Source organism: Anser anser (genome assembly GCF_964211835.1).
Source record: "Anser anser genome assembly, chromosome: 8".
Lineage (NCBI taxonomy): Eukaryota > Metazoa > Chordata > Aves > Anseriformes > Anatidae > Anser > Anser anser.
The window spans coordinates 23,801,986-23,815,180 of NC_139728.1; the positions used below are offsets into that span (position 1 = coordinate 23,801,986).

At 42.9% G+C, this 13,195-nt stretch overlaps 1 protein-coding gene across 8 annotated transcripts in view; it reads right to left on the reverse strand.

Annotated features, from left to right (window-relative positions):
- TRABD2B (TraB domain containing 2B) overlaps nucleotides 1–13,195 on the reverse strand; it is a 286,541-nt gene that overhangs the window by 93,515 nt on the left and 179,831 nt on the right. The gene's annotated exons all lie outside the window — the stretch shown is intronic.

Below are 13,195 nucleotides of genomic sequence, written 5' to 3' on the forward strand. Positions count from 1 at the left end.
TGGCATTCTAGAGTGAGGGCCCATTTTGTCACAAGGCTGTCATCCAGTTCTTCCTGGGGGAAGCTCTGTCCTACTTCTGGGTGATGGACAAGTGGCCACCCACAGCTCCCCACCCCGTGGCAGGCTCAGCCAGCCACCGAACCCCACAGCTTCTCCCAGCCTCTCTGCTCAACATTCGGACAGTCTTTTCAGCCAGCAAAACACATGGTGACTTTCCAAGTCCTTTTTTCAAAATTTTTCTTGTTGCAGCTGATACTGTTCTGACTCGGAGTCAGCAGACTGAGGACAAATCAACCGAATGACAGAGTGGAAGAAATGAAGGAATCATTGCTAGTTTGCACATTAAACAGCTGATTTACCAGAAGGCATCAGTACAGTTACATAGGGAATTGTTTCAAAAATAGTTCTCTGCATTCAGAAGACATGACCACATATGCTCCTCTCCTGATTCATGACCTGTCACTATGACATGCGGTATAACCTCTGTTGTTAGCTGTTATTAATTAGCGGGACAGTTTTCAGCCCAGGGACTGCTGCCATGAGTGTTACCACAGCCATGAGCTAACACATTTGTAGAATCACAGTTAAATAAATTGCACATGCTACCTGGTAGTGCCATTAGGATCGACAGCCTTTTACATTTTTATTTTTACTTTAATTATTTCTTTTCAAGAACAGACTTTCTGGCAACTGCAGACCTGTCCAAAAATTCATGTGAAATCTGTTCAGATGGAGGGGGTACAGAAAAGCACCCATTTGTAAGAATTTGCACAATTGCATATACATTGTTGTCTATCCACGTGATGTTTAATTTATCTGGGCTATCCCCAGGCACAAAAATCTCTGAGCACACAGGAATCTCGCATTTGTTTGCAAGGCGGAAGCCTGCAGCCCCAGGAAGCCTCCCAGCAGAGGGGACAGGACCCGTACTCCCTAAAGCATGCGAGTACCTTGAAGAGAGCTGGCTCGCACTGTGTAGTGAAAAAACTCCTGCAGATCTTAAACACTAAGACAAAACCGCCCCTTGCAGCTGCTGTTCTGCAGCACTGGGGTCAGTAGTGCCCCCCCCAACCTTTCTAGAAGGCAAGGGAGGTTATGGTCCCTACAATTCATTCCGCTGTCCTTTATTATGCCACAGTAGTCAATAGAAAACGTAGAGAGCAAAACTCCCAGCTCCTCTGCAGATGAGTTATTGTCCAGTCTCAGAGGCAGGGCTCATAACATTCCTTTTATACATCCGCCTCGGCTTAAACCTATTTCTGGGATTATCTGAGTGTTGCAGGGAGGAGCAGCGTGAAAACAGCTATGAGATATGGCTGGGTGCCTGGGGATGAAGGTTGCCTTTCCATGGCATGATGACCAATTGTATTATTAGCGTGCATGAGCCCAGGTCAAAGCTAATTAAAGCCAACAGCCAAGTGTTCTCAACCACACCGCTCACCTACAGAATCAAAAGAGCAATCAACTGGGAAAACATTTTGCTGCACTATTTCAAGCTGCTTGCTCCAAAAATCCTGACTGATCTTCCACACAGGGGAAAAGAAAAAAAGAGAGTAAGAAATTCCTACAACATCTGAACTGAATATGTAGTTATTGGAAGCTTTTGGTTTTGTGTTTCACCCTGAGCTTTAACTGGCAGGAGACAGCAGATTCACGGGCTTTTTCCAAAGAACCTAAGAGAGAAGGGAGTCTACTTGACAGAGTTATATCTCTGGCGAGGAACAGCGCTGATAATCACTTTCACTGGAGATGCTGTAAAGTGGCTCATAATTCATTCCTTTTGTACAATAAACGCAGGACAATTAAATCCAGCTCTCTTCGATACTATGCATAGAACTCCAGGACAATCCATCATTGCCTGTTTATGCACAACAGTGCAGAATTAACAAGAAACAACAAATGTGCTTGGGTACACTGTCTCATCACATTTTCCCACAGTTACAGGGATCCAGCGTTGTAACTAGACTGCACTTAACATAGCCCCTTTGCTTGCAAGACACAAGTTTTATTTTCCTGTATTTATTTCCCTTTCTCACCCAGCAGGAAGACATTTTCAACACAACTGGGGTTTGTATTTTGTTAATTTCAGACTGGTGCCCATGCCCAGCGGATGCTTCCATCCAGTCTTTCACGCTGCTGACCCCTTGGTGAGACTCAATCAAATATCTCCCTTTTTACAGCCAAAATTTGGCCATAAATTCTCCTTATTCCATTCTCTGGATCTAATGGAAACAGATGAAGATCTGACAAGCCTGCAGAATCCTGAACAGGGAAGTTCAGTAGAAAATGCCATTAAAATACAAGCTCTTTCCCGATCACTGAAACCAGCAGAAAGGTGTTTTGCTATGGATCTGTTTGGAGAATGAGCTCCTTTTCCAATCCCTAGTAAGGAGTGAGTTAGAGTTTACATCACAGCTTTTTCCTGACCGGGAACATTAACAGAAACCTCCTCCTCTTGCCAAAGCCACCTCTTTCCAAATAGGAACATAACCCTATGAAACTTCCACCTTCCATCAAATTCAAGGGAAATTACCCTATGGGTTCAAATGTTCTTAACAGATGTGCAGAACTAGGCCAGTCCATCTCACGAGAAACTGCAGCTAGTTTCCTCCCGTACTCCACAGCGACACCAAATTAGAGTTTTCACCTCACTGTTGTTACACTTTTCAGCTTGTCATCACCAACCTCCTGTGAAGCCAGCTACAGCACTTTGGTACCTCCGAACAGAAAAAGCTCTGAGTTTTAACATATGATCTCCAAATGGCTCCTTAAGTAACTGAAAGACGCGAATAACATCAATCTAAAGTAATATTCCTTGTCCAGGATAAGAGTCTGTAAGGATCTTACTCCACACTGCCAAAGGCAATGGTCTTCAAAAAGATCTCAAGCCTGATCCTTTCCAGAGACAGGCATTATTGTCAGATCCAAGAGGAGAACATAAATGAATCAGGTCCATGTAAGGCTCTGTGCCACACGTCTGAAACCAGGCTGACAGAACTCAGTGATCTGAGGATGACAGCAACAGTGGGAAACTTGCGCTATTCCTGCATGCAAGCATTTAAGAAAACAAATAGTTTATGTGAACAGATTTCAGTCTATGGTTTGTTTGCAAGCTGTTAACTTTGCGCTATTTGTCTTTCTTGGGATACAATTAGTCAGTGTCACTTGGCTTCTTGATACAGTTAATAGATTAAAATTAAAACAAACAAATAACAAAGGCAACAACTGATGAGCAATGAAAGCATGTCTACAAGCCAGTATCTTTGCATTCATTAGAACACAGGTTCCAAAAACCAATGCTTTCCTCAAACTAACATAATGATGCCTTTGTTATGGGTGGCAAGCAGCAAAAAATATTTTCTCATGTTATGTCTTACACAAGAGGAATTCAAGATGTGTTTCCATCCCTAAACCTTTAAAAATGGACTTAGATCACTTGGGAAAGACAGATTTGTTTAATTATATATTCTACAAGAAAAAAATTACTAAAGAAATGATCAAAACCATTTGGTGTCTTCAAGTTGTGCAATATTTACACTAGATAAATATGGCAATTTCATTTTAACCTTGTTTCCAAAAAACCATGAGGCTTATGGGATCCTGCTGTCCCTCTGTATATATGCTTTTGTCTTTATGATCTCCCCTGAAATATTTCTGAACCCACAGGCAAGTTTCAAATCTATTAGACAGAAGAGAAGCTGTCTCCAAGACAGTCCTTTCCTACATGTTTTATGAAAATAGATGACTGGACAGAGACTCACTGAACTCTCCTGCGGAAGAAAAAGTTGCAGGGTGAGCCTTATTAGGGACATCAGAGACCCATAAAGATAATACGAATGCCCTAATTAACAGAAACGCCTCAGTTGCAGTTCAAACCTTATTAGACCACTGGGAATCCAAGCAAATGACTTAAAACCATAGGAAACCAGGCTTCATTAATGTCACTGCTCATGGAAAAGCGTAAGCGTTTGAGGATCAGAGCTTAACATCCAAATGGCTCCACGTGGACAGACCTTCAGTTTCGGTATTTCATTCCCCTGGCCTGGGATCTCACTTAATCTGTGCATCTACTGCGTCCAGCACAACCAAGCTCTAACCAGGGGGCCCTCCTAGGACTTCTCCATGTGACGGATGTCAGCCTCCTAACACGGCACAACCTTGGCCGCACCGCCTGAGTCCAGAATTCTCAGGGGCACCATACCAGCACTTACTTCACATGACTTAATGAGGCCATCCTGCAAACTGAGCTTTTTAAAAGTTCAAGGCAAAACTAGGAGCTTTTCTGGGATGGAAAAAAGTGATGACTTCTAGGCATTATCAGCTTGCAACAAAGCTCAACGTACACTAGTACCAACAGCTCTAAATAACAAAAAGGAATGAAGGTGTTATACTGCTTTCAGTCCTGTGTCCGAACACAATACTAAAGCAGTTTAAAAAACAATCTTGGACCCACAATTTGAAGCTCAGGTTTAAACACAAGGAGTCGAAATGCTTAAGGGTTTTGATGAAAGCAGGGCTTTAATGTCTTCCAAATATTCATAACTATCTGAAATAGTATTCATTTTTCCCTTGTTACAAAAAAAAAAAGCATAGAAGGAAATTGATCTTCGATTCTGCTAAAATATCAAGGGGAATTTTACCAAATGTCACTTTCCTCAAACTGCGTGTATTTGTTTAAAACATTTTGCTTAACAGCAGATTGAGGGGGCAATTTTCAGGGTAGAAGTTTTGCAAATATTTTAAGTACAGTTTTAATTGACCCAGTTTGACATTAAAAGCACTTTTTAAACTCTTGATATTGTTGGCCATTTAAGATAAGTGGCAATAAATACAGATTAATTGTAACACATGAAATGAAATCTTCGAGCTGTGGTAGGCCAGTGAAAAGGCCCTTTGTGTGCTGGGGAGGTGCAAGATCATGTGTTAGGGTTAGGCTAACAGAATATCCCGTCAAGCTCAGCAAGGTTTTTGGTAGCTCACGCTGTGACCAACTGCAAAGACAACAAACTTTAGGCAAAGGCAAACCGTGTGATTGGCAGGTATTAAGAAAAACAAAAATGCTAGAAGGAAGGGCTCCCTTTTGACAGGAGCACCGCACAGCACAAGAGTTACAGGCAGGCCAACACTGGAGCTTTTATTGTGTGGGAGATGATTGAACTGTGAGCGTAAATTCAGGCAGACAACTTCTGAGCTTTTTGTGTTTCAAGGAGATGCTGGATAAATGCTACAGACTTGGTGAGAGGCTCCACGGGGGGCGCTGTCTGGTACGTCTCTTCATAATACTAGAAAAAACAAAAACAACCCTCCCACACACCCTCCAATTTCCACCCCTCCTGGGCCTTGCATGCAGTAAGACAAGTCATATCAGAAGGCTGCAAAGGGTCTCAAGGTCTGAATCGCTTCTCATTGACAGTGCTTACTCATTTGGCCTAGTTGCTGCTTTAAGCAAACAGCAAAGATCTAACAAACACATGGTATGTCAAAACATTTTTTGGTTTTGGCTGCTTGTTTTGTCCCTCACGAGGATAACCACCCTCGATGAATAGAAAGCGGTTCTGTTTCTTTTTTTTTTTTTTCCAGTTTCAGGCAGATATCAAGCTTACGAATGATTGCACTTCTACTAGAAGTGTCTTTCCCTCCCTAGACAGGACAGTTGAGGAAAGAAGCTTTACCCCTCTGCATATCTGCGTCTCCCTTCTATGCACTCAAAGGTGGAAAGTTTGCTGAGTGCTAGGGCTAGCAAAGGATCCGAGCAGTGAACGAAAGGGTTGGCCAACACTGGGCTTCAACTGTATCACACAGTAAGACTTGGAAGCTTTGTACTGCTAGGTGCTGGGGGGGATTACAGCTCTCCCTCTGTCTTGGGGAGGAAATCCAGCCCCGTGTGAGTTTTCCAGAGCTAGCGGCAGAGGGCTTTCTTCACCCCTACAGCACACACCAAGGCGCTCTCCAAGAAGTGACAGACAGCACTCCTGGGCCAGCCAGCTGCTTGCTAACTTTCCTCAGGAATAACATGGCTCTTCCATAGGCAGCAACACAAAATGTTGCTCAGGGAGGTCTTAATTTGCCGAGCAGCTTGATCAAGGTCAGGTAGAGGTAAGGACAGAGCACTGAACCCTTGACTCCTGCTCTCAGGGTTCAGTTAATCCCTCCCACCAGAAAGGCAGGCATCTGTTGGAGGTCCGTTTTCTAGGTTTCCTCCGTAGCCAGTGGAAAGATGTCTCCAGAGGGCAATTCCTTCCGTCTTAAAACATGGATCTGAGCTAAGTGGGAGGATTTGTCCTATGGGGATTCACGGGTGAGAGGAACCTGATGATTTTACACAGAAGATGTGCTGAACTTTCAGATACCTACAGATCAAAAGGGAGCGTCCCACCCTAACGGTTACCGCTGTTACCAAGATACTAGACAATTTTCAGAAATCTAAAGAAAAAAATAATTAAGAACCAACTCCGGCTTGACTTTTCCAACTCCCATCTGTATTTTGCTCTGGAAAGGTTTCAAACACTGTCCTCGTCACCATGTTTTCAGCACATCTTCTCCAACAGCTGAGTAACAGCTATCCCCCTTTCTGATCACCTAAGGTTGCAAAACTGCTTCCCCCCACAGCTCATGGTTTACTCTTTACTGTGTTTGTCAAATTTGTTCCTGATTGCCAGTAAGCCCTTTCAGGTCTCGGGGGAACAACCTTCAAGTGTTCCTGAACTCTGCACGCAGGAATGTTGCCCCAGGCTGCCTCTTGGGCTGGTAAGAGTTTCTGATGCTCTTTTCACCCCTTCGCTACTTAAGAACATTTTCAGGCATGGTTGATGGCACACTTGGCCAATTAGCAGTAACGAGGCTGCACGGTTTGAGTGCCCACGACTCATTAGGTTTATAGAGAGTCCTGGAGGCATACCTAGGTCACATTTACCAAGCTGCTACCTAATGTCGCTCTGGCCTTGAGAATGAACTGCTCATTAGAGTGCAGTCCAGAGATATGCGGATCCTGAGATACTCCAGATAATTATTTACTCTAAACATCATTATTCTGCTCATACCATGCCGTGACTGATACACGTACTACATACCACATCCTCCTGCACGCAGAGGAACCAATAAAGCGCCATTAACTATGGAGAGATTTCACCTCCTCCCTTAGAGATTTTGAGAGATTTTCTGAGGTCTAATAAAAGTTCAGCTCACGCTGTGCTCTTCCAGTGGATGAGCACCATCAATTTCTTTCTCTTCCATCCAATCACTTGTTTTCGTGACGCATGGAAGAACTTATCTTGGAGACTCTAGCCATCTGTCAACTTGGGTTATAATCAGCCAACAGACTAAAAATTTACAAGGGGGAAAAGACATTCACACACACCTATATGCAGACACTCACAAACACCATGATTTCTTAAGCCTCATTTCCGTAGGAAACCAGATTAAAAATAGCATTGATGTCAATAATGAAGTCTTTATTTCTTTGGCAGACTTCTGTTACTTTTAAACCAATCCTCTCAGTCAGAGGTACTGCAAAATTTTCAGCTGGAACCAGACCAGATCGCTAAGTGATAAGAACCTCACAGCAGTTTCACTATACCTCAAACACCTTAAGGAAAAACACAAAGTGAATGTGAATTCTGTGTAAATACCGAGAACTGGTGCTGAATTTCATACCAAGTTAACCCAGTGGTGGCATTTGATTTTTCTCTCGAATTACCTTCCGCATATAAATACAATTTAAAAAAAGTCCTCAAACCTCAGAATTTAAGGTATTTCCCATAACAAACTACAGAAAAATACTAAAAATACTCATGTTATTTATTTTAGATATAAGTCACCTAGGTTTCAGTCCTGCAACATTATTCCTGGACAGTGACAGAGACTTCATTTCTGCCAGGGACAGATCCAAAGCTAAACTCCAACAAAGTGTTAGCACTTAGATTAAAAAGGTGTTTGGAAGTTCTCTGGCAGAAAGGTCACTGGCTGGTGAAAAACAGTTTATCAAAATCAAAGTACTTGGTAAGTCTCAGTGAATACCTCTAGAGAGACAGAAAAAGTTACAAAACACATTCATTCATCTGACGTTTTGCTTATTCACCTGCCTCCCCTTTCTCATTGCCTGTCTGGAAGTCAATAGGAGTAAAGACTGGTAGTTCTGAAGACTTTTTTTTTTTTTTTAAAAGTTAGTTCACAGCTCTAGAAAATTGGTCTACCAATAGCAAGAACTCCAGCACTACCCCCAAGGCAGTCACCTGCGGACTTGCAGCGGCCACAGCTCTGAAGCTTCTACCAAAACCAGCACTCCAGTGTTTTCCACTCTTGTTAAGACCTTTTATATTCTTAAGTTTAGTTTTTAAAAAGGTTAATTACAAATCTGAAAGATGAACATTTTCCATGGATTGGAGTTGCTTCTCGCTCCCCATCAGTCTAGACCTGACTCACATTTCATTAGATCTATTACACAGAGCAGAAAGGGATCTGAGATTCAAGAATGAATCCGATCTTATTCCAGTTTTAGATGGCAGCTCAGCTATTGGACTTGGGCTTGAGCCCAGTTGTCATTGCCATTAGACCAATTTTGTCCACAGATCTCTGCTGCTTTCTACACACCACTATAAAATGGGTGAACAGTGGCAGAGTTTGTTTTCAACATCTATGAGAGGTGAATAACTGAAGTTTACGACATCTCTTCTGGCTGGCTGGCACTCTAATTATTTCCCCTCTGCCTCTCTAAGTAACTCTATCTTCACTTTACGTTTCTGATGTTTAAATATTTTTGTTGGGCAGAGGTATATTGCACACACGTTTTCTTTTCCTTGACACGTCTCTTGTGATCTACCAGAGAAAACAACAATGGAACAGGAATTTAATAGGCTTAAAAAGAGACAGAAGGTATTGATGTTTTCCAGTAATGTGAAAGTAACAGCCTAGATTAAAGCATTGGAATGACAAATAAATGTTGTCTCATCCAGGTGCATATGCCAGTCACCTTGATGTCAGCTCCAGAAGTACCATTAATTCAGCGAGAATAGGATCTGATCCCAAATCCATAAATCCTTTCTCAGCAAGTTTGCTCTGATGGTATTCCTGGCATAACCATGACCAAGAAATCCTGGAACTCTCTCAAGAACGCCCACTTTAATGAGATTTCCATTCCCAGTTTCCATACCAGTAAAAATTCTCAAAAAATCCACATAATTTACAGCCAGGCTTTTTAAGGCTTTCAGTTCTGTATCTTTTGCGGAACAACTAACTCTAGCCAGCATTCATGCCCTGTCTTTGTAATCCATCAAGATGATCACCAGTACTTCCTCCATGCACAGTCCTCCCGCAACTTGCCCCTAAAACTTATCAGAAACGCCCTGAAGCTGTAGAAGCTCAGCAGTACAAGCTGGTCTCTCACTATCAAGTCTCCCTTTCAGCTCCTGCTCTGGCAGCCTGAAGCCCTGACCGAGGAGCCTTAGGGGACATAACCATGGTGGCCTAGGTCACCTTGGGGGCAGTGCTGCTCCTCCAGGCAGGAGGGAACATGAACCCACACCAACCCTGTCAGTCTGTGTTAATGGGAGACACCACCGAAGGATCTGTGCTAACATACAGGGTTCTGAACTTAGGCAGCTGAGTCACCAAATTTCCTGCTGCTCTGGGACACCACCACACAGCTGGGTGACTGGAAGTGCATTTGGGTGCAGTAACATCTTAAATCTGTGCTACCAGCTGGGATAATCACGGCACAGACGAGATCCTTGGATCTTTTGCCATCTGCATCCTATTTGCCTTTTCACACTAGCATCCCACAGAAGTCTCAGTGGTAAGAGGAACGCTGCCAGCCTTGGGGTTCTCCACACAGACTTTTACAGATCTCGCTAACAGCACTGCTGGATCTGGTTGGGAACTTTCTGATGAGACTGTTTTGGGATGGAAAGTGATGAACTGTCTCGCATCCATATATTGATTTCAACACCCCTGCTATGAAATCTAGAATTATATGGGACCTCTGCTGGTCTCCTGAGAGCTTACAGGGTGGCCTATAGATTCACAGCAAGTTCTTGCATATGGCTAGGGGCTGGGGGGGAGAACATTTCATCCCATGTTTAAGCCCATTCCTGTTCAGCAGAGCGCTTAAGCCTGGGTGTAAATCTCCCATGATTATTTGCAGTTCCAATAAGAGAGTTTCCTGAATTATGTCTACATTTTTACATCTCAAATTTTGAGGAGAAATACAGCTAGGGTATAGCCAAAATCTCTATATTATAGGACAGAAGGGGCCAATATAGCTTTCTTTTCTTTGACAACAGACAGGCAGAATTAGACTTATACAGTAGAACTTGGCACAGATGTAATAATAAATACGATATGAAAATGTCAGGGACCCAGAGGGCCTGACATTAACATACACGTTTCTTTAAAGCAAAATCCTACTGTGTACAGGCGAGTTTTCCCATTCATCCTGGGAACAATTATGCCAGAGATGGTAAATGCATACACTGCACTTTTCAAGGCCTATTTTATTTGCATTTAACATTTACTTAAATACCTGGAACTAGCAAACACGAAGGCCTGGATTTTGGGCTGCAATCTACTTCATTGGGAGCAACGATGAGAAGCAGCCAGGCAGGACTCCCTGCTGAGCATGAGGAATTCTCCAGCAGACCAGAGGGAGTCCAGGGCTGGCCAAACTTCCCTCAGCAGTTTTGGTGGTGACACCCAAGCAAATACATGCCCAGCGACATAAATCTGTTCTTTCACTTGCTAGGTGTCCTACCTTCCTTTGTTGGTACAGGTGATAGCAGCCTCAAGATAGCTAAACGTCACATATGCTGTATAGCATTTCTATGATTAATATCTTGTTGTACAACAGGAGTTTTTCCTCAAATCAGGATTACAGGAATCAGCCTTCACAATGGCACTTCCCTTTTCACAATAAGGTAGTGGAGGCAGGTTTATTTTGGCTTCCCTAGCTCAGGTTCTCTCTTTGTGCCAATTTAAGCTTCAGGTGAAAAGAAAATATCCAGAGGCTTCCAAACCTCCATATGATACATGATCAATGTACAGAAAGTTCTGCTGAAGTTGTGTGGTTCTGTTTTTTTCTTTTCTTTTAAAAAGGCTACAGGCTGGATTTGCACTTGGAACGAGCGGTTCCCCAGTGGAGTAACTCCTGATTTACAACAGTGTCTGAAAAGGGAATCAGACCCTGCCTGTTTAATACAGACTTTTAAACAAATCAATTACATGTTTTTGGTCAAAATTAGCATGCAAGTATATTTTTAAAAGCAAAGTGATGCTTTACCTTAAAAATTAACATTAAAAAGTCCATACACAAAAACAGGCCAACCTCACTATAAGCATCTGGATGCCCAAATAAACACGAGCAAAGGGAGTTCTAGCATCTGCAAACTGTTAATTCACCCTTTTTTTCCTCTTTTGTAGGCTTGCCAAGTTCAATCTCCTAGTCGCCAACTTCTTGTTCCACTGAGACAGCCCGCTGATGAACTGCACTAGTGATGTCAGTAGCACCACTAATCAGTGCTGGACCAGGATGTCTGACCCTGGGGATAAAGTCCCTTTATATTCCAGCCTGCAAGTGTATGGTGTTTTTTTTTTTTTATTATTATTATTTATTCCTCCCCCCCTCCTATGTCCTACAGAGGATCCAAGAGGAAGAACAGGAATGGAAAGAGCTACACAATTTCTGGAAAAAGGAGGACTGGGCCTCTGATGTGAGGCCGAGTTAGTTCCCAATGGCACAGAAGTAGGTGCAGCTTTGTGTCTAATTTGCATGCAATATTTCATCAGCGTGAAGTGCAAGACACCTATTTGCATATTCAAAGTCTGTAAATCCCCAGTCCTCAGTGTGCAGTTGCATGGCAGGCTCAAGGTATTTCTCTTTTGAAAAATCACTTTCAAGTAACATATGTGAACCTGAGTGCCAGATCTTGTGGCAGGTGCTAACAGCTTTCACAAAGGCCCTCTGGATTTTAATTTTTTGTGTTTAAGCTGTGTATAGTATCCATCACTTCATTCCCTTTCCCAAACTACTGAACAGAATTGTAGTTTCCCATAACAAAGATTCCCACCTCTCCCCATCTTTCCTCTCACCCAAATTCAACATCCACTACCTTCCACCTCAGTGATGGTCATCATTATTTTATTTATTTTAACGTTCAAGACAGCTACATCACCTGTAACCATCTCCCCAGGTTCTCTTTAGTTTACGGAGAAAAATAAGCATGTCATAGTGGTGATCCAGACCATGCATGACCTGAGCCACCTTGTCACTCTACTTTAGAAGGTGAATGGTGGATCTGTCCCTGCCTTTGGTATCTTCTGTATCTATGATGAGGTGTGATGAAATTCCTCTTGGGAAACCTCTGTAGAGAGCAGTGAGAAAGCTGGAGCTGAGGACTAGGAACAGGAGGCTTTGCACTCACCCTGTGCTCTCACACCACCTCCATCCTTTAGAAAAGCTCGGCAATTACTTCTCCAGCATGTGAAAACACAGCCACAAGACTTGCAACACACTTCTGCATCCCAGATAGCATTTAATATTCTGACCAGATAGCGTTTGCAAAAGGCTTTGGAGACCATGTGTAACATTATTTTTAACCATTTAGTTTATGACAGACTCATTACTGATGATGCTGCCAGCCTAACACTGTCTGAGAAAAACCTCAGCAGAATGGGGAAGGAATTCACCTTTCCTGAATAGGAACAATCAAAACCACTGAAGCAGGAACACCAGCAGAATTATTCCTCTGTTTTTATGGGATCATGCAGACATCAGCAGAGCCCCAATCTTTTATCTTACAGAATATCTCAGAAATTTAAGCCTAATCTCAGCCACCTCTATTGACATCTGAACCAAAGAGGCCTGTTTTTGTCAAGCGGTGAGTTCTGGCAGTACACGCCAACTTTACCAGGAGCTGTGGAAATCCCACATGTGCTCTTCCACCACACCAGGGATGGAGGGGGCTGCACAGACCTTGCAGGCTGGGAAAACACAAACTGTCCTCTGCCACAGGACTGAGCCCCCGAGACAGCTCGATTCCCCTCCTGCCATGGGAGCCACTATGGTGCTTACAGTTCAGCACAGAAAGTTTTTTTTTTTTTAAAAAAAAAAAAAAAACACCAAAAAAGATCTTAAAGCCTACTGACTTGGCTGCTAATAAACATCATGAACTAGAGCAGCATCCGAATTTCTGAAGCAATAAATCCA